The sequence below is a fragment of the Anser anser genome (assembly GCF_964211835.1).
Source record: "Anser anser genome assembly, chromosome: 2".
Classification (NCBI taxonomy): Eukaryota; Metazoa; Chordata; class Aves; order Anseriformes; family Anatidae; genus Anser; species Anser anser.
Window position 1 is genome coordinate 141,827,667 of NC_139721.1, and position 21,034 is coordinate 141,848,700.

The window sequence follows — 21,034 nt, forward strand, 5'->3', positions numbered from 1 at the left end:
ATACATTAGGTGGCCATAATTTCTTATTTCTGACTCCTGTGGCTGCATTTAAATGACTGTTCCATTTTTCCAGCTTAGAGTTGAACAAAATAATACATTTTCCTGTCCCCCTTCTTTAAATTCTTTCTTCTTTCTGCATTCCCAAGGTACGACCTTTGAATTTAATTTACTAGTGAAAGGAGCTTCTTTTGAAAAACTTCTTACTTTTAGGAGTATTAAATGGAACATTTATAGCTCATTATGCATTCTGAAGTAAAATTATATAACAATATAGCTGGTAGATAAAATATTGTGACAATAAGGGCCTGCTCTCTTTTCATTCTGCATGTAATATAACTGTACTTGAATAATAGATTAAAAATGTTTAAAATGTCAAGTCAGCAGCAATATCATAGTTTTAAATACACTGAAACAGAGAACTCCTCTTTACTTATGTTCCTCTATCCTCGTCTGTTAAAGATGAATTCATATTTCTACTAGTAATACTATAACTTACTGCTAAACTGGATCATTATTTTGTTACCCACCACTAATTTGGAAATACAAAAGTAGTGACATTGTTTGCATTGCTCCTGGCAATCTGTGTTACATTCTTGACAATAATTTGCCAATTTGCAACTATAAGGCATACACTTATAGTATAGTATAGTATTGTGTGCTCTACTGTTAGTGTTTTAGAGATAACAAGTGGGAATCAGGACATGTAACCTCTGTCTCCAGACCTGCCAGTGATTCATCCCGGGACTGGGGACAAACCAGGTAAAAAGAAGCCTGAGGTGCGTACTTTCCATAAAGCTGTGATTCTTTGACGGAAGGAGAATCCTGATACACGAGTATGTGTGTATAAGTACACTGTTGTATACAAAACCTGAATAAATGAGTATTAAAAATGGACACAAGTATTTTAAGAGATTGTTACAAGTAAGATGTAAGCCCTTTTCATCCTTCCTGGCTGCACAATACCTCTTTACAGCTCACAATCTTTTTACCCTCTGCCTTTTCCCCCACTCTCTACACAGTAGGTTTTGCTATTCTCACTTGGTAAAAATATTTTTCACCTTTCTTCTTAGCCATTAATTGCTTTTTACTTATTTATTCTCTCCTGCTTTTGCCCTGCTTCCATTGGCTATGATTTTTTTTGTCTTTTATCTATTTTCTCATTCTCTTGTTCCCTACTTCCTGATTTCAGTTGTGGAGGAAAAACATAAGTTTTCTGCCAATTTTAATACATTTTTTTGGATAAGTTGGCATTCCATAACAATTTTATGAGCCTGTGAAATCATGATAAATTAGCTGTCTGTCTTATAATGCTATTGAGTCTCCTGACTTCTCTGAGGACAGATGCCATCTTTAATGTCTTTCCTGCTATCTTTATATCAAACCAGAGTAGCAAAGTGAATAAATTACTAAAGGGAAATTAGAGATAAATAAATAAATAATATTTTTAGATTTGAATTTTAAAATAGATTTGGTAAAGTGCTGAACACAGCAAGGCGGCTTCTATGAGTAGAAACTTCTCTGCAAAAGTCATGAAATGGTTCTGATACGATCAAATATCCCCTTCCAGCAGGGATGTAGAAAGAAAAGGTAACTGTTGGCTAGTGAATGAGAGAAGAAACACAGAGAGTTGGGGTGCACATACATAGGCTGGAACAGGCAAATTAAGATGACTGGAAGGAGATCAGTTCTTTCTTCTTCATAAGAGCTGAAAGAACATTTTGTTTAAGTAATGACTTAACACTGGACTTTTATGTATAGTAGAAAAAGAAACTTTCTACTTTGTGGAATCTTTTAAATGTTTGCTAGTGAAGGCAAGAAGAAATGAAATTAGGGCTGAGTTTTGATTTGCGTTGATTTGAACTGTTCATAGGACTATGACATGAGGCTCTTTATCCCAGCCGTGCTGTATTAACAGTTTGTACCTATTCTTTATTTAAAACCTACTAGTCATGAGATATTAGTAGTTTTTACACGCTCTTCCTCTAGATGGAACCACACTGCTGCTTCACTTGGCTGAAGTACTGTTTAACAGCTGAAGAAAATGCCGCAACATGCACTTACAACTGTGCATCTATGTTGAAGTGCACATGCCTGGCTAGGAGCATACTCTGTGGCATTAGAGGCATGATGCAAAAGAAGGAGTGCTCTTGGGTTTTGCATTGCTTCTGGAAATAAATAATTTGAAGGTAGTATTTGCAAACTTTGATCTATTATAGAGTAGTGAATATGATTATCTTTATGGGAATATTGCCCTACTTATTCTGCATCTGGCAAAATGCAGTCAGATTCTTCATGCTGTCCCTGGTCTCTGTAAACTCTATTTCGGAGTTTATAACCAGACTGTTAGCAATAACATTCACCATCTTCACATTTTATAACCCTTTCTGTTTATGGGCTTGTGCACAGAACCTGGTCTACTATACCAGGCATTGCTTCATTTGAACATCCTGCTTCATTTATTGTTTCTCTATTTCCTTTTTTTTTTTTTTTACCAGTAACTGTTCTTGTTAATATAGATTCCTTTTTCTTTACTAACGTTTTTCCCATATTTTGTGATTTTTTTTTCAGTTAGTTGCATATGCAACTTCTTTCAATGTTTGTTTTTATCTGACTTTGAAATAGTGAAGGATTTTCAACTCGTATCTTCCTAGTTGTGAATGCGAGCTAAATGTATTACATAGTATACTTTCCATGTGTTTTTTATTGAATTAATTTGGGGCCCAAGATTTTACTGAAACTGGATATTTTACTATTTCTAAGAAAAGCATTTTTGAACAAGAAGTAGCCCACTGCAGGCCATTTAAAAGATTCAGAAAATAAACTAGTTTGGTTAGTTATCTGCCTAATCAGAATTAAATGTAGTAAAAGATTACCCAAAAGAGAAGAAAAAAAAATAGTCTACTAGAGTTAATCTCATGTTTTTAGTCTTCCTGTTCTCCTGGAACATTGAAGATATTCCAAAATAGTGTGGCCCCACATAAAACCAGCACCAGTAAATAAATATAAGAATGTGGTTCTTGGGCCCCAGCAGTTAAAGAAAGGCTTAGTCATACAATTGCTTTAGGACAGTATAAATTGATTGATGTTACCCTATCTGTTTTGTGAGCCAAGAGAAATGAGGCAATGGATTATCATCCATTTCATTGAATTTCTATTACCACATAATAATATTGAAATAACAAGTGATTAAATGTTGCTACAGGCTATAGATTTGTAGAAAATAAAATACTATTTAGCAGTTATATGACTACTATTCTTGCATCTTGACTTTTCCAACTTTTGGTAAAATATATATACACACACCTGAGGAATGCCAATATTCATATATCATTATATTAGAAAAAATCATCCAAAAACGTTCAGATGTGGGGCAAGAAGTGAGTGTAGTCTAGACTGTTTGTGTGAAATAATGAACCTCTTCAAATGAAGAGAATTAGAGAAAGGATAAAGAAAAATTTGGAAAGGATGCCAAACAAGAATTCAGCAGACACTGAGAAGGAATGTCATGTACAGAAAAACTAAACGAAGAGAGGTCACATATGTGGAACCTTCTGGTATGAAAGAAATTGTTGCTATTTTTATGATTTCATTTCATTTAAGATATATGTATTATATATCTACAAGCAGTACAACAATTCAAATAATGTGGACTACTGATTTTTTTTTACACTTTTTAGTTAAATAATATTGGCTAAAAACTGCTGGTAGTCATTAAGTATTGTCATGTTTGAAATACTGAGCCAGCTGTATGCCATGATTCATTAATCCCATCTATATTCATTTTATTAATCATTTTAAAAAATAATGCAATATTTGGCTATTTTTACTAATAGTTGACCTATACACGTGATAATGTATTTGTGTGGATTATGTATAGACTGAAATACAAACCTGAGGAGAAGACACAACATGTCATCAAATGGCAGGAGAAGGAAATAAATGTTTCCCTGAGTGAGGTAAAGAAATGCTCATTAAACCATGCAACTACATGAGATGATATCTCTGAGAAGGAGATATTTACATCTCAGAGGAAATGAAACAGCATTTATTTTAATAAGAAGAATGACCATGCAGTTCTGTAAATCAAGAGGCAATAAATTCTCGGTGACAAAGATGGAAGGGGGCTTCAATGATTGGAGTGGTTATGGGAAGCTAAGTGCTTCACCAAAAAGAAGTGCTCAGTGAGTGCTGTGGCCTGAGGGCTAAAAGATGCAGAAAGAGGAAGAGTGGAATAGAAATACAGGAAAGTCTGTGGAAGGTTTGCTGGAGAAAAAATGTATTTCTTCATTTTTGTCTTCATAAACGTTTTTAACTGTTGTCTGCTTCCAAAGTTGTAAGGAAGAATTTTTCTGTTTGTTTTTATCTTAACCTGGATTGTATTAGCTGTTGGAAAGTGCCTGAGCCAAAGCATGGGCCACTCAAGCCTATCACAAGTCAAATGTCCCAGTGTATTTACCACATATTTTGAAATGTATTCTCTTTGTCCAAAGTATCCAGATTGTGCAAGGGTAATAAGTGTGCCCCAGAAAAGCTGCTGGGCAGGAAGCGTGTCCCAGAATCAAGTAGGTCTGCAAGTCCCAGGTGCTGGTAGGAACCAAGACAGCAAAGTATGAACAGATCTTCAATGACTTTGCCACAAACCATTTTAGAACTGTTTTGCATTTTATGATCTACGGTGATATGCTTGCCATTGCTGAGCTCCTGCCAGCCCTGGGCAGAGGAGTTACTGTGACCCTTCCTCCAGGCATTTGCAAATGTGGTGTTCAGGCCAAATATTCTCTCCTTATTTTATACTTGGTTTTGAAACTGCTTTGCATTCAAAGAGATATGGCATCATCTAATAATTTTTTATGCTAGTACTTACAGTTAAGGGGTTGACCTCAGTCATACCAACATTTTTAAGCTGGATGGAGTGATCCTTGTAAATTCAAAAGAACAATGCCAGAGCCCCGTATATTGAAACGAACGTGAAACACGAAATGAAATATCTTTTTCTTAAAAGAGAATAATTAAAAGGAGACGGAACAGAGAAGACAGAAAAACCTTTCCAGAAATAGCGATCTTTGCCTCTGGTCCAGGCTGAGGTCCCTGAGGTATGTTCTGTTCTCTGAACTCTGCAGTCACTCACGGCCAAGCACTGACCAGATTCGAAGGAAATCTCTGGCTTCATATGCAAAGCTTTGTCACAGCAACAGTTCTTATTGTGAGACTCTGTCACAGGAACACTGAACAAAAATGCTTTCTGTACCCTTTGAGAAATGGCATGATTATAGGGGGAAAAAATCTTTGCTTTTCTAGGATGCCATAAAAGTACCAGAAGAATAGGGCAGATGTTTTGCATTAAGGAAGTCATATATATTGTGGGAAAAAAATATATACTTTTAGATGGAGAATATGGATGATTGGTGATGCAAAAAAGGATTTTTTTTTTGTTTACTATTACACTGAAAAAAAATACTGTCCAAGAACAGTTCAACCAGCTGTAAATAAAGTTTTTGTAAAACTGCCAAGGTCAGAGAGACCCAAAGCAATTTACTGATAAAATGGTGGTCATGTGTTCTTTAGCCTGTGGTTTGCATTGAACTTCTATACTTCCATGCTTCAAAGTTAAAAGCATGCTAAAGAAAAACAAATTAGACTACAAAATAAAACTTGAATTTGCAGTCATTTCTTTAGAAGTTGTATTTTTTTTTTGTGTACCTGGCAAGTTTCTGGGGTGCTCTCCCAGTCCAAAGTTGTGTGAATTGCAAATGGATTTGAAAGTAACTTTTATGTCACTTTCACATCGTGCAAAATGTGAATTTCTGGTCTAGAAGGTAAAAAGGTGTTTTGTTTTTTATATAAATGATTACTTTCTTTATCCTTGATTCAATCTAGCAAATTACATAAACATTAAAAAAATAATATAAGCAATTAATTTACTCATGCATAAATTCGTACCACAATTTCAATACATTAACTTTTTCAGTTCAAATTTTAGAGATTCTTAAGTGTATTTCCTAAACTGAATATGCATAACGTGCTGTTATCATAGCATCACGCTATGTTATATAGCTTGTCCAGTTGGTAGGATTGGCCTGACACAGTGAACATTAGGACCTAGGAAAAAATGATTTGTAAGAAATTCCTTCTATCTGGAATGGAGAATTGTTTAGATTTCTTAATAAGAATTGGATGAGAAAGTAAAACATACCAGTTACAACTCAGGAGGATAAGATCTCTTGCTAAGACAAGCAAGTAGATTAATTTAAGGCCTATTTGAGGGAATATAATGGAGTATTGCTTGCCAAAGCTAGATAGACAGCAAGCTGGAGAATATGTACTTGGGACTGTTTGTAGTCACAAAGCCCATTTTCTCCTTAGTTCAGTTTTAGCTTGTTCAAAGCTGGTATCTGTAACTGGCCAGCAGCAGGGACGTTGGTGTACACCAAAAGGAGTACCTAGTAAGCTGTGGGTCTCTACTGTGCAAGGCAGACCCATCTCCAAATGTACCTCACTCTTAGGTCTTGGATATTGAACCAAATATCAGAGTTCATGCAATTTATCAAAATGAAGTTTCCCAGTGTCGCTGATGTTGCCATTGTGGCTTCACTTTGCTGTGAAGGACTGAGGAGATAGTTCAGAAGAGGCCACCTGCCCCACACCTTCTACCTGCCTCCTGTTGCTCTACGTCCCAATATTACCCATGTTGCAGGCAAAGGCCAGAGTAACCTCTTCTCATCAATCAGGCTTCAAATGGAGGGGTCTCCCATGAGCTAGGGCATAGCCTAAATTTAAAATATATTGCAGCCCCAGTGTTATGTATTGTGCATATTGTTTGGTAGAGATGTTTGTGTTAAATTATGGAGTTTACAAGAATCTGTCCTGTTTTTTCTTTACCTTTCTATTTTCCAGGGGTGGCTGGTCCTACTTACTGTCATTTCAGCTCAGGAGTCTGCACTCTGTGACGCCATGCACAACCCAACAGTCCTGTTAGCAGGACAGACAAATTGCTGAACATTGCTCTATCACATGCTAGTCCTGATTGTTTTCATCCATCAAAACCCAAGACACGCTCTTGAGCTAGCTCTGCTAGCAGGATATTTATTTCAGTGCATGAAAGATGATGCAATTTGTGGCCTTTTTCCAGTACAATACTTCGGATTATATTGGATTGTGTTTGGCAGCTCAGGAGTATAATATATGTATGTAATATATAAATATTACGTGGACAAACTGAACTTTATTTAGTTACCTTTTTTTTTTCCCTTTCCTCAGTTTTGCCTCTTCTCTTCAGAGCCTTTCTTGTTGACTTCAGTTACAACTATGCTTTTAACCAGCACTAGATGTTTTCCCTCAATCTTTTCAGGACTGGCTGCTCATACTACACTTCCTGTTTTCCCTGCCTGTAGATGCTTAAATATGAGAAGCAGAGATACAGACCCATCATATCATTTCGTTTATAGCAAATACAAATAAGGATGAGTAAAGATGAGGTTAAAAAAGGAAAGATACAAGCCAGTATCATGCTTAACACACAGATGCCAAATGCTGTCATCTTTAAGAGCATGTTTCAGAGTGTTTTTGTTTTTAAATTCTTGCCTCATAGTATGTTGCTTGTCCCTGAGGAGAAATATAACATGGTTGAACAGATTCTGATTTATACAGGCTTTTCACTGATAATTTCATTGATTTAAATACAGCACTGTGTTTAAAATGAAACTCTTTCTCAAAGATTTGCACAGTTCAAGTAGTGATTTTGAGTATTTCTAAGCTTCATTGCCCAATTTTAGCAATTTGGGTTTGAGATATTTTACAAAGTTGTGCAATAACAGCAGAGAAGAAAATCCTACCAGTGGCAGAAGGCTTGAATTCATCTATGCTATCTACTGATATATGTGTATATATATATATATATATACACATATATATCAGTATATATAACAAAAGTTAAACGTTGAATAAATTCAGTATCCAGTCCTTTAAAACTTGGGATGTGTTTGAAGGTTTTATAATCTTGGTTATTGCTGTAGTCTAGGTTATTTGGCTTTTCAGTCAGTGAAATTTCAATCAATACAAGACATGGCCAGAGGACAACAATATCAGCGGAGGGTGTATTTAATAGTGTTAGAAATAAAGCCAAAGTTAACATACCGTCATGGCTTTGCTTATGTGTGTACAATGTTCCTGTTGTTGTATTATATAAAATATTACAAATGAATCGGCTTAGCTTCTATTTCTTATGAGTGTGCTCTAAAGTAAATGTTGGAGTAGTCATAAGGCAAATAACAGAAAAATAAAAAGGAAAATATTCAAGGAATTATGACTGTAAGTCATAGTAAAGGATATTGCCCTACTATTTAAATAAATGCAGTGAAAAGGATTACTTAACGTAAATATACTTCATGTGAAATACATACAAAAGATACATACAGATATCGCTTCCCATACACATTGGCTCTGAAAATGCATAACTTGGAAGTTTTATAAGCATCTGGAAGAGAGCAGAGTGGAGGTGGGAAGCTGATCCATGCAGTCAGAAGTCACTCGGTAGAGGGAGGAGATGATTACGGAGATACGGAGCTGGTGGGGACAGCAGGAGGAGGAAGAGGAGTGACCACTGTCTGAGCTGCAGTATATTTCTGGCATCAGAAAGGAGAAGAGCACGTGCCTTGCCTTTTTTGAGGGCCTGCCCTATGTAAAGAATAACAAGTAGCATTTGGCAGCCTATGGCACATGTTCCTGTGTTATGCCTATGAAATCTTTACTGTAATGATTTTCACTGAGCATTGCAGTCCTGTATAACATTCATCTAATTGCTTCACAAACTTTGATGAGCAAATTTACAATACTTTTTTGCAACGTTACGTTGTTATTTCTGTTTTGTATCTGGAGAGCAGACGTTAATTCCAGTGCCTGCTTAGTTTGAGGAGCCAACGTGAAATGACTCTAGCAATGTGCTCCTGTTTCAGACAGCTCTGAACTGGGGACAGTTACAGGCAGCCTCCTGAAGTATCTTGCAGTCAAAATTATTCCATGCATTTATTTTTGTTTTGTTTGTTTTCTTGTGGTGATAGTGCTAGGAATTTTTTTAAAACCTATAAATTAAAAAAAAAAAAGAAAGAAAAAAGAAAGCCACTGCATTAAAGTGTTTGGATTAGGAAGTCAGTTATTGGAAAACTGAAATACGTTAGAGCTGTATAAATATATACCGCAATACAGTATTTAAAGATCAAGAACTGCATTCTGGTTTTCCAAACATAACAGCTATATACATAATTGGATGGCTGATGCTTAGAAAAGAAAGTGTAGTTCTCTTTTTATGAGGCTACAGCCTCACTTTATTGGTGGAGCAGAAGCTTAGTGAGTGTGGGACAAGAAGAGACGATGGTTTAATGATGAACACATGCAGAGTATGTCTGTGTTTATTGTTCAGTGGAGTTCATCAGGTGAGGACCTTCTGTTTTCTGCAATGAAATTCATGTCCTTTTCAAAAAAAAAAAAGATTCCACCACAGTTACCTACAACAGGGCTAATTTCTGGACTTTCCAGTCATGTCAACATGTGTCAACCTCTGTGCCTGTTAATTTGTTATTTTTTCAAGTAGGAATTTGTAATGCACTCTAATGGCATTAAAATTAGCTGCTTTACATAAAGTTCAGTAAAGCCTTCTGTGTGAGGAAATAAATTTAGTTCATTTTACTTGAGCACGTCTGGCAAGCCATCAGCAGCTGTGGCTCTAAAATTCTGTGAACTGGGTTAATATTAAGAAGGAGGAAACTCAAATGCCAGCTGTTTTCCAGCTTGTTTGTATGGGATGAAGTTTATGTTTAATAGCAGAATATATAGGGTCAGGTCTGATCAGTTGCTTCATCTCTTTTACCAGTGACAGGGTAGCTTTGTGTTAGGTACAAATGTAAAAAGCTGTATTTACATCCTCTGACTTTCAGAATGGAATAAAGTCATCAATTTCTCTGTGAAATATTTTTTTTTCTTTAATATGTCTAGACATGGTGCAGTTGAAAGAGAACTGCTTCTAATAACTGCTTAACATCTCACTGGGAATCTTTCTTGTACTTTTAAGTGCTTCACTATGGAAAATTGCCACACTGCTGTAGGGATGTCTATCCAGCCTTTTACTTCACCAGTCCAACTATTAGAATTTGAACCTCTGGGTACTTATTGGAGGTAATGATCAAGTTTCATTTGAGCCCAAATCATTTAAAAATTAAACGTAGCTTTACAGACAGAATTCTTCCCAAGGAGGCTATTGCCCTTCTGCTGCAGGACCAGACCAAGAGCCTGGTCTGTAGGGTAACCACTGTGCCGAGGTCTGTGCATGCTGCAATGTACTTGGACACTGGGAAAAACCATGTTAGCTTTCTCCTGTGTTAGTGGTGACTCACTTCACATTTTTTAATTAGCATCTAATTGAGTCTCTAACAGTTTGTTTCATTGAGGATACATGTATCATATTAAAACCACATAAACTGTAGAAATTCAACTAGGAAGTAGAAATTTATGCTTTTATGAATACACAAATGTATGTTTATAGTGTTTGTATCTGTGCAAGAATGCAATATGTAGATGCCTACTATTAGCATCTTGAGAAGCCCAGAAGCTCTGAGCTTTTTAATTTATTTGCAGGTAATTTTGTTAGGTGGAACTGAGATTACTCTGGTGACAGACTCAATTATGTTACACGACCCTATTTATGTTAATGTTTCTTCTGGTTTACATATACTGGTTTGTGCCATTCCTTCCTTTTTCCAGGCTAAAGTGGGATTTGTACTCTTCAGGGCCTGCTCCTCCCAGAACCTGGCTGCAGACAGACTTGTCTCAGCCTAGTCCTTTATCAGATATAGTTTGACTGTAGTGGGAATTCAGCAAAGATCACAAAACCACAGGTTCAAGCCTGCTTAAGGATGCTCCAGCTTGCTCTTGCTTACATCAACCTATTAGTTTCAATGAATTGGGATTACTGGGATTATAGAGAATAACTGGAAATAATAATGAAACAAGTGTTATCAGTTTAATGTATCTGTTTGATTCTCAACCAGTGGAAAGCAAATTAGTTTCTAAAGTTATTTATCCTATGTTAAAAACTAACTTGCTGCAGAATGGCACTGAAAGTATCTCCTGTGCTTTTATCATTAACTCCTTTTGTTTGTTTTGCTTGGCTTTTTTTTATTATTATTATTATTATTACTTTAATGTGGTTTTTTTTTATGGTCGAAGTCACAATAAGGGGAAATAATAGTTTGATATCAAAGTATATGGAAATTGTGGTATTTGCTTGTTACATATGTGTAAAGAAATTTTCATGCATACAATAAATATCGTATGTAAGAGAAGTTCTGCCACCATAAAAAGAGAATGTTAGTGGCAGTTTCCTACTGCTATTAAAACTATATTATGAGATGAAACAATGCATTCATCTCATACAAGTAATTTATGTTTTACCAGAGCTCTATTCCAGTGATGTTAAGAGAGAACGCAGACGCATAGCACGTAGTTATTCATAAAATACGTACTTTTTTGTCTTTGGTGAGGAGCACATAATAGATTATAAATGTTTCAAAAGAAATGAATGGGTAAAAATACAGTGGTCTTCACTGGTATTGAAACAGAATCCCATGCACTTCAGCACAGGCCTCTAACAGACACAAAAGCACGGCCTAAAAAGCTTCTTATGATGAGGTGTCACCGATGAGTGAAAGGCAGCCCCAACCAGTAAGCCGTGCTAAAGTGTTCAAAATTGGCTTGTACTTCATTGTTTCCAGGCAATTTTACCTTGTAGGCTTCTATCCATGGCATTTTATGTTCGGAAAACTATCGCTTGCGCATTGCCATCTGTGGATAATCTCTCTCTCTCTTTCTCTCTCTCTGGGGAGGTTTTCATTTGGCCATCTTAATTACATTGATAGTCTAGAGAATTTTTCCAGAGGGTTTTTTTACTGTTTCTGCCTTTCAGTGTTAGTTTTTAAAATTTATGGTTTCTTTCTCAAGATGAGTGATATTTACCTTTTCTGGTTGAAAAGATAAAATATTATCAGCATGGAGTACTCCTGTGGTTAGGACTGAACAAGAAGTATTTCCTCTGACTTGTTTCAGCCAGCTCTGGCATGTCAGATATTTGAATGATCCTTCTCTGTGCAATGCAACAGCTTGTCCAGACAGAGGAAAATCATCACCGGGAAAGTGCATAAATCCTGAGCTTCTGTTTGTCATTGTGCATCTGTTAACTTTGTATATCATGACGGATTGGTTCATGGTCTGCTTGCAAGTGATTCTGTGGTCAGCATTAACAGCAAAGGGGATGATATGTGACTCATTTAAGAATGAATACAAGAAGAATGCTCCTTACTAGTGAAAATCAATGCCAGAGTTGTTCTAAGACTGAGCAAAGTTATTCCATATGCCACATGAGAGAACAGTTAAAGATTTTGGATAGTCTGTATCCCAGAAGGGCTGCATAGTTTATCAAAATATATATAGGTGTTCCTCTGCATATACGTGCATCTTCAAACTATTCTACCTGATTGGGTTATGCAATTAATAGCAACAGGTTATACATGAGCTTCTGTTTTAAGATTGATCTGTATAGTTTTCACTGAAACTTTCAATTGTATGCATTTCATAAATGGTCTACTTGTTTAAAGGATGATGTGGAATGTATTAGTGAAATTTAGGGCTACAAGTTCAACCTTGAGCTTCACTGAAAGAAGCAAGTTCAACCTGCTGTTTTCTAACATATTTCCTGGAATGTGTATTTTCCTGTGACTTACACAATCTGTCATGATATAAGGCAGCTAACATATAGTACACCTTTTTTCAAAACTTTTCTGTAATAGACAAGATTTTCTGTATCTCAATATTTTTGAAATACTATTTTTTTTTTCAAAATATAGTCAACATTCAATAGCTGCATTCTTTGTACATATATTTATATTTAAATTGAATTACAATTTCCTTAACTCTAGCAGAATTTCTGCTGATTGGATTATACTTCAACATATACAGTATAAAAATTATGTTCCTTTTAAAAACAAACAAAAAACTGCTATTAAACTGCCCAATAATTCATACTGTCTTAGATAGGTGTGGTTCTGCCTCATGAACTTCTAGAGTCTACCAGCTGCTGATTTCCTAAACAGAAATCAAGGTCCTCAGATTCTCCTAGTTAAAGCTGCTGATGAGCCAGTGGTGGGTACTGTTTCAGCTCCATGAGATTGGGTGGACTTATTAAAAGAGGAGGGATCCACTAAAAATGTGCATTCATTCTAGCATATGTAAAACAGAACTTTTGCTAGTTACTTTCAGTATGGACAACAAATTTCTAGAAGACCATAATCATTTTGAAATCAGATGATTATCTCAACTGGAAAATAAATGTTTGCTTTTCTGTCTGCCCCAGTCAGTGTAAGCAGTTTCTAAGGCTTCTTTTAACAACAACAACAAAAAATGTTTATGCTGTTGTCTTTGAAAGGTGTTAATAATACATTAATAATCCCCCACAATGAATGAACCATTTATAAACTGAATTTGTGGAATCATGGACTCATTGCATTTATACAAGTACATTAAATAACGAGTGTAAAGTGGCAGATGTTGCTTGAGCATAATCTAGGTCTGTATCATGTGTAGATAATATTATTAAGTTAGGAAGTCCTAGAAAAATGGTATTCAGTAATGTATACTATACCTGTGTATCACATTCATGGTGTCTTTCAGCTGAACTTAAATGAATTTTTTTTTTTATTTCATCATCTCAGCCTCTTGTTCTGTTCGACCAATCTCCTTTTATATTTTAATTTTTGTTTTCTTCTTTTCAAGATTTCCTACCACAGTTAGGAGGCGCAGTTAGAGGTGGCACTATAATTTTATAATATGTACTACCTTTGCACTTGGTAGCCTGAATTTGTATTTAAATAACTAACTGAATATTTATATTTAAGTATAGTTCAAGCAGGTTACTTTCTCATACATTTAATGATATGCTTTGGAAAGAGCACGTTTGAATGTTAATGTTTGTGAGTTGTATAGATACCAGCAGCGAGCTTCTTCAGGCTTTACCCTGGGAAAGGATGATGCTTCTCATGCATTCAGTGCTCAGATGCCACATGTACTTTTGCATGGGATCCACGTTTGAGCAGCACTGACCAGGTACACAGAGCACTTCTGGTACGTAACACTGCTCTCTGCTATACCATGCTGTCTGGGTAATCTGTGAGAACCCAGTGAACTCTTCCATCTGGAAATGGTTTGAAACATTTCCCTATAAATTCACGCAGCTATGAAAAGCAGGATCCTTTTTTTTTTTTTTTTTCTTCCTTCTGTAAAGACAGTGCCGACTGGCTTGTTTTTGCTGCACCATTTCTCTTAAAATGGACTGCTCCAAATGCTCTGATCCTGTGCGGTGAAGCATAAGTATTTTGCAAATGGTGCTGGCCCACGTGCTGAGTGAGAAGGCAGAGGTCCTCCTGTATAATCCGATTTCAATCAACTCACTCTAATCACTACTGATAGTTGCAAAATTTAGCCTGGATCTGCTCTGGTAATCTAGATTGACAGGAGGTAAAAGTAAAGGGACAGAAGGACAGAGGAACAAAGAGAAATGAGCAGGGAGGGTGATTTTTTGCTCTTGCGTTGGCTCCTGGAACGCCTGGCTGGGCACGCACATCACCGCGGCGGAGGTGCCTGCTCAGGGTGGCAGTCCCCATCCTGCACCTGGGTACCATGCTGCCCGGGGGCATGCCTTGCGTACTGACACGGGTCCTGACTTGTTTTGTTACTCGGAAGATCCTGGGGTTGTGAAATATTCAGACATAGCAGCAGTTAAACGGTACCGGCAGGCTCTTCAACATCCTCTGCTCACGCGTTGCTCCCAGCATTGGGCTTAATTCTCCTGCAAGCTCCAGAGCTGGAGCTTTAGGAAAGCTGGGTGAGTAGCCAGTACTGTGTTTTCCCGGTGTGAAAGTGAAGTGTCTGGGAGACTGAGTCCTTTTGAATTTCAGTTTTAACTTTTTCCAAGAGGAGAGCCAACTTTGGGTTTCATGGATATACAGAAATATAGCCAGCTTCTGCTGAAGACATATATTTCACAAATATCTGCTTTTTTCTGACTGGACTGTACATCAGGAAGAAAAAATGACTTTTTTTATTGTTACCTGACCACATGCTCAGTGTGCCTTTGCTATCCAGGCACAGGGACTCTGTACACGGGGGTACAAAGGCACGGGGACTACCCCTCCATCCAACTTTCCATGCTGGTGGGGCTGCTGTTGGTCATCTCAGCCTTGCATGTTGCCATGCTAAAAACACCCAAGGCTAAAAATGTGTCCTGGGTAAGTACAGAAGGATGAACAAAGTTCCCTTAAATATATGTATTTCCTTATATACTTGTGGAAAAGTACGCTTCTCTCTCAAAACATAAACTTAAATAGACTGTGGTAGATGGTAGATTAAAAAGTGATGAGTGATTAAATACCATAATTATTTCATTTATTTCTAAGAATTAAGAGTAATAAAAATACATAAATTGGAACATTGATATTTGGAAGGATCTATCTTTGGAAAATTTTAAAATGGTAGGCTTTCAACTTGCTTGCTTTTGATGTATAATTTTCATCTCTGCTAGTAAAGGATTTGTGCTACTTACTTCTAAATCAGTTGCAAAACCAGTGTGGCTTTCAGGATACAAGGTCAAGGCCTAAGAGTAAAGTTTAAAGACTTTTTTGGAGGGATTAATGATTTTAGTTATGTCTTAATTTCTATTTTTATATATTTCAATGGTTTGTGGCTGTGGACATTCTCGTATGTAATATGATACAGATCTTTAAATGCTATTGAAAAAGCCCTAGAAGTTGTTTCCAAATGATCGATATGTCGTAATAAGTTGTAACACACAGTGGGATAAAGCAGACTGCGTTCAGTATATTTTTGTTGATTTTCTTCATCTTTACTAAGAAAGTACATTGCTGTTTCGTCCTTGTGCATTATTTCTGTGTCAGATAGCAGATTCCCTGCTGGGGAATAAAGTAACACATAAAATATAATTCCAGAGTAAGTAACAGTGGCCTTTCCTAACCCCATTACATACGATTATATAATGCTATCAGAGTACAGCCTGCTGGACCCAACCAGCAGAATATCAAACTGTGGCTCCATGCAGAAAGCTGGACACATGGAAAGCTGCTCAGCTGATGGCTTTAGGGCTTCTCCCGTGAGCGTACCGAGTCTCAAATCTTGCCTCAATAGTGTTGCCTGTAACTATATTACCTTGTCCAGAGAGTAGGGGTTATTCAAGAATAAAAGGACATATCTGCCAGGTACAGTGTTACAGATATCTTCTTCTCCCTGCTCAGTGATTAGAATCTGTGATAATGTGTTAAGGCTCAGACAGCTTAGAAATATGTGTCCCCATGATGTATTTAATCATAGTTGTATTCCACAACTTTAGTACTGGGGCATAAACTCCTAACATGCATGGTGTTTCCTCCTGGAGGGAGAGATCTCCCATCATTTCAGCTGTGATTGTCACCAGGTTTAGGCATTTTGTATATTATTTCTGTTGGTTGTGTTGAGATCGCCAAGGTCCTTAGTCTTACCTGGAGTTTTACACTGTGGAAAAATCACCAAGAATAAAGTAAATATGAACTCTCTCCCTCTTGATACTTTCATTACTGATTTGCATACAAAAGGAAATAATGTATGGTGTCATGGAAGTAGTAAATTTTGGTACTCTGTTCAGTTGAACAATTGATCAAGAGTGTATCTATGATAGCATATCCCTGTGTTGTAAATATTAATGGCCTTTAGTTGTCTCACTAAAACCATAAACATGCATGTGAAATTGAACTACAAACTGATTTGAAAAATCTAGTGTAAACATTGCTGGAATGACTTACATGTCTGGAACTAAGTGCTACATAAAGAAATATATTCATCATCCAAGCCACTGTAGCTTTCAGGATTACTTCTACTTTATGTAACATTTTCCCCCTTCATAAATAAATAAATAGAACTGCAAGAGTTATTTTTGAGGAGTTCTGATTTAATTTGAATTCAGTGTGTTCTAGTAGTAATTGCTGATTATGACTGGATATTTGTTTGAGATATAGAGGGCAAAAAGAAGAAATTCAGAGCTTTATAAAAAGATGAAATTGTTTTATGCAACTCTGTTGCATTCACCTTCTTTTTCTGTGCTCATTCCCCTTTGGTTTTCTTGATTTATTTTTTTGTAGTTATTGTTCTTGTTTTAAATTCCTTTCTCCATCTTTGGAAATAAAACTTACCTTCCATTTCTTAGCAACGAGTATAATTTTCTTAGTAAACCTAAAGATAATTTTATGACCAGTATTTTAAATGAGAATAAGTTTACCATAGGTATTACAATGAGGATGTTTAAAACAATTAATGAGAATTTTTCAGTACGTAATGGTGATTATTTTTTTAGTGCTATAATGTATTGAAAACCTGAGATAGCCTGCAGTGAGGCATAAAGGCACCTTACAGAATCAGATTTGTGGTTGAAGTATCTCTTGGTTTAAATCCCAACAAGTGGAGATTATCTTCAACTTCCTGAAAATCTGGAATTTGACTCTGGAAGTTTTACCTATCTGGTGATTTCATCTTGACTTTTGTACATATTCAGTGGAAATATGAGGGCTCAAGGCTGAATCATGAGTGTAAGAAAAATTTTTGGCTATAGTCCAGCAAAGCATTTCAACATCTGCTGAAATTTCAGCATATTACCCACCTGCTTAAAACTTAAGCCTATGGTCAATGTTTTTCCAAATCAGGGTGTTTAGTAAATTTATGTTATTCTATAATTAAAGTTGGTGTTTGATCCCTGTGTCTTTAGAATACAAGTTTTTAAGGACAGGAAGCATGCTGTGCTTGTGTATCATTGTACGAATGGCTGCTACCTACGCAAGTCATATTTCCCCTGTAGAGCTTCAGACTGCCTACCTGGGTGCCTTCACCTGGGAAAAACAAAACAAAAAACAGGACAAACCAAAACTTTCTACAGTGTTTAAAAGCTAGGAGGTTCCTGAGACCTTTGCCAAAATTTAGCACCAACATGTCTGACAGAACCCTGACTGATGTAAGGACCATCACTTCAGAAATCACAAGACTGAGAAGTGAAAGTCTCATGGCTTTCAAGAGCTGAGGTACTGAGGTACTGAGAACTTTTTTTTTTTTTTTTTTTTCCCCCCTGCTACAGAAGCCTTTCAGATATCATTTGATAGATCTGCATGATTTCAGTAAGGCTGTAGGGTTTCCAGATGCAAGCCTTGGTTTCATGCATGTGGTCTTGAGGAATGCTTTGGTCACTGCTGCACATGATGTGTGACTTTCTTTAAAGTTCATTAAATGGACATGAAGGAGATGTGGTGACTTCAGTTTTGAATTATATACAGAATATTTTTACTCTGTCTCTAAAGGATGTTGGTGCTGACACATGTGAATGCTTTTGAAAAGTTACTGGGAAGAACTGAGTCTGTCTGGACAAGATGACTGTAAAATCTGTTTGTCATCTAATGCCTTGTGGTTGATTTTTGTTGTTGTTTTGTTTTAATTTGTTTTCTAAAATGCATCCATTTAATTATCCCTAAGGAGATCATGAACTGTCTCCTATCGACATGTATTTCATTTTTATTGGCCAGTGTAAGCATTTTTATTATTTGTTACTTTACGTCCATAGAAGAAATCTTGTCCTCAAGCTCTATCACAGCTGTAGATACAAACTACACCTGTGAAAAAGCCACTAGATTGCAATCTTGAGACAAAATAAAATGCAGGACATGGTAGATATTTTTAAACGATGTTTTTGACCTGCGCAGCAGATGATGGTGAGAATTTACTTTAAAGAAACTTTTAATTTTGAAGTACCACAGGGTGTTCAAAATAATGTTTTATGCCTGTTAATGAAATATTCCTCTCTGTATTTCTTCTAAAATATTTGGCCAGTCCATTATACTAGAATATTACAAAAAGTAAACACCTTTTAGTATTCTATGACAGACACTTAATTTTGTACCTTATGTCATTTTCAAGGGTAGCATTGATTTTACAGAGTTCCACATACAGACTTTTTTCCCCAACCAAACGTCCTTTGGCCTTTGGAGCCATACAAGCCCCGCTGGAGGGCTGCAGGTCTTGACTCAGTGCCAAGCCAAACTACTGAGCAGAAAGGTCATCGAGCCACAGAAACCCCTAAATAAATTCCAGTTCTTTAGCTGAAAGCCTCCTGCCATGCTTTGCTGTCAGTAGTTGTAGATCATGATGTCCATTGCAAAACAAGTTGAGTCTGTGTGCCACAATGCTAGAGTAACCCTTCTTCCTTGGAAGACAGGTTTGGGTGGGTAGAAAATTTGCTGCATTGCTATTACCATAAGTAGGATGCTTGAAAGTGCATAGACAGTATGTTTCTGCTTTTATTAATATTTAAATTGAGTTGTCACTGTTGGTATTTAAGAGAGAAATCTTCTTGACTGCAAATTATCTATTATATCTGTCCTCTTAGTTATTAGCACTCTTTGTCACACATTCTTATCACTCAAATTCAAAGGAGTGGAATTTACAGAGAAGGAAGACTGACTTTATGTAATTAACTAAATTACAATTCCTGATGAATTCCCTGAGCTAATAAAAGTGAGTGATACTTCTATCTCACTTTATTACTTAAGAAGTTATATGATGGTGCACATAGGTTCGCAATGGTAAAGAAAGTGAGGAATGAAAGAGGAAAGATAGGATATAAATAATGAAATATGTTGTTTCCAGCTCAGAATGTTTCAACGGTGGATGGGACATCTGTGGTAAATACAAAGAATACAAATTCAGTTATACTGGTCCAGAAACTCTTGTAATATAGAGTATCTTGAAAAAACGCAGGATTAAGTTCTCAAAGAAAAAAAAGGAGAAGATAAAATTGTAAGAGATAATGGAGATAAAGAAAATGACAAAGTAGAGCTTTGAATGTTAAGAAAAGTGATAGTATTAGAAAGGAAGGATTAAACAAATATGGAAATACAAGGAGGAGAGTGCAACTACAGTAGGAGTTCTATTTTTTGTATCTGCATTTTGGGTCAGCTTGGAAATAGGAATTTATGTAAGTTTTTTGAAGAATAGACAGTGGAAAAATGTGAAAAGAATTGAAAAATTATCTGAGCACAGATTCTACTCTGAAACATGGAGGATAACGAGAACAGAAATTTGCTGTACTTTTCCTAAGGGATTGGAACCTCAGATTGGTTCTTTTTGCATGAGGATATCAAGGTACACGGAGGAGAGAAGCTTGGAGAGAAGCAGTCACTATTTACGGGCATGCTGTTATTCTGGATGGATTAGTATTGATCTTGTGAGGAGATTGCTTGTAGCTACAAAAGTGGGTGAAGTGAGGAAATATTAAAGATTTCCATCTATATATAACATGGACCAGTAATAAAGCTGTTGCTCATTTCAGGGGTTTTTAAGATGTTATTGAAAGAGGCTAGGCAAAGATCTGATAGAAGTTCTAAGTAGAGGACTGCCAAGTGCAGCAGTATCTCTGTGGGCTTGAAGATCTATCTGTGCAATAATCAGAGCAGTCCATGGCAATTGATTGCTCAACTCTGGCTTGCACGGAGACTTTATCCTTTGATAAACCGTGGCTCTTGACATTAGAAGTTTGACATAGCTCAAACAGCTGCAGATATTTTTGGCTGAAATACACCACTAACAGCAAAACAAACAAAAACCACAAAATATCATTAACAAAAAAAAGAATAACAAAACCAACTAACCAAAAACATTCTTACATTTGTTACATTGCTTATAAAGAGGTGTTTCTTTCCAGTAAATCAATAGGCTGCTGTTTTGGTTCTGTCTTGGCCTGGCTTAATGTGCGCTAATGTGATACTAAATCTGTCAAATAACCATGGACTAAAATGACATTGTCATTTGCTTTCTTTTCGGTTGTTATCAAGTCCTTTGTATTTGTTGGTGACAGCTCTTAGCATTCTTGCAAGATAGAGCAAGCTTCCTCGGCAAAGCTCTGATTAACACT

The 21,034-nt window shown here is 36.4% G+C and overlaps 1 protein-coding gene across 14 annotated transcripts in view; it reads left to right on the forward strand.

The window, feature by feature from the left end:
* CACNB2 (calcium voltage-gated channel auxiliary subunit beta 2) overlaps positions 1 to 21,034 on the forward strand; it is a 243,918-nt gene that overhangs the window by 76,382 nt on the left and 146,502 nt on the right. For 5 of the 14 annotated variants that reach the window (XM_083824592.1, XM_083824593.1, XM_083824595.1 and 2 more), the window contains one exon: positions 1 to 21,034. This exon is cut by the window's left edge; it is cut by the window's right edge and continues 29,111 nt beyond it. The exons of the other annotated variants lie outside the window; for them this stretch is intronic. The gene's annotated coding sequence lies outside the window, so the exon portion shown is untranslated. 14 annotated transcript variants of the gene reach the window in all.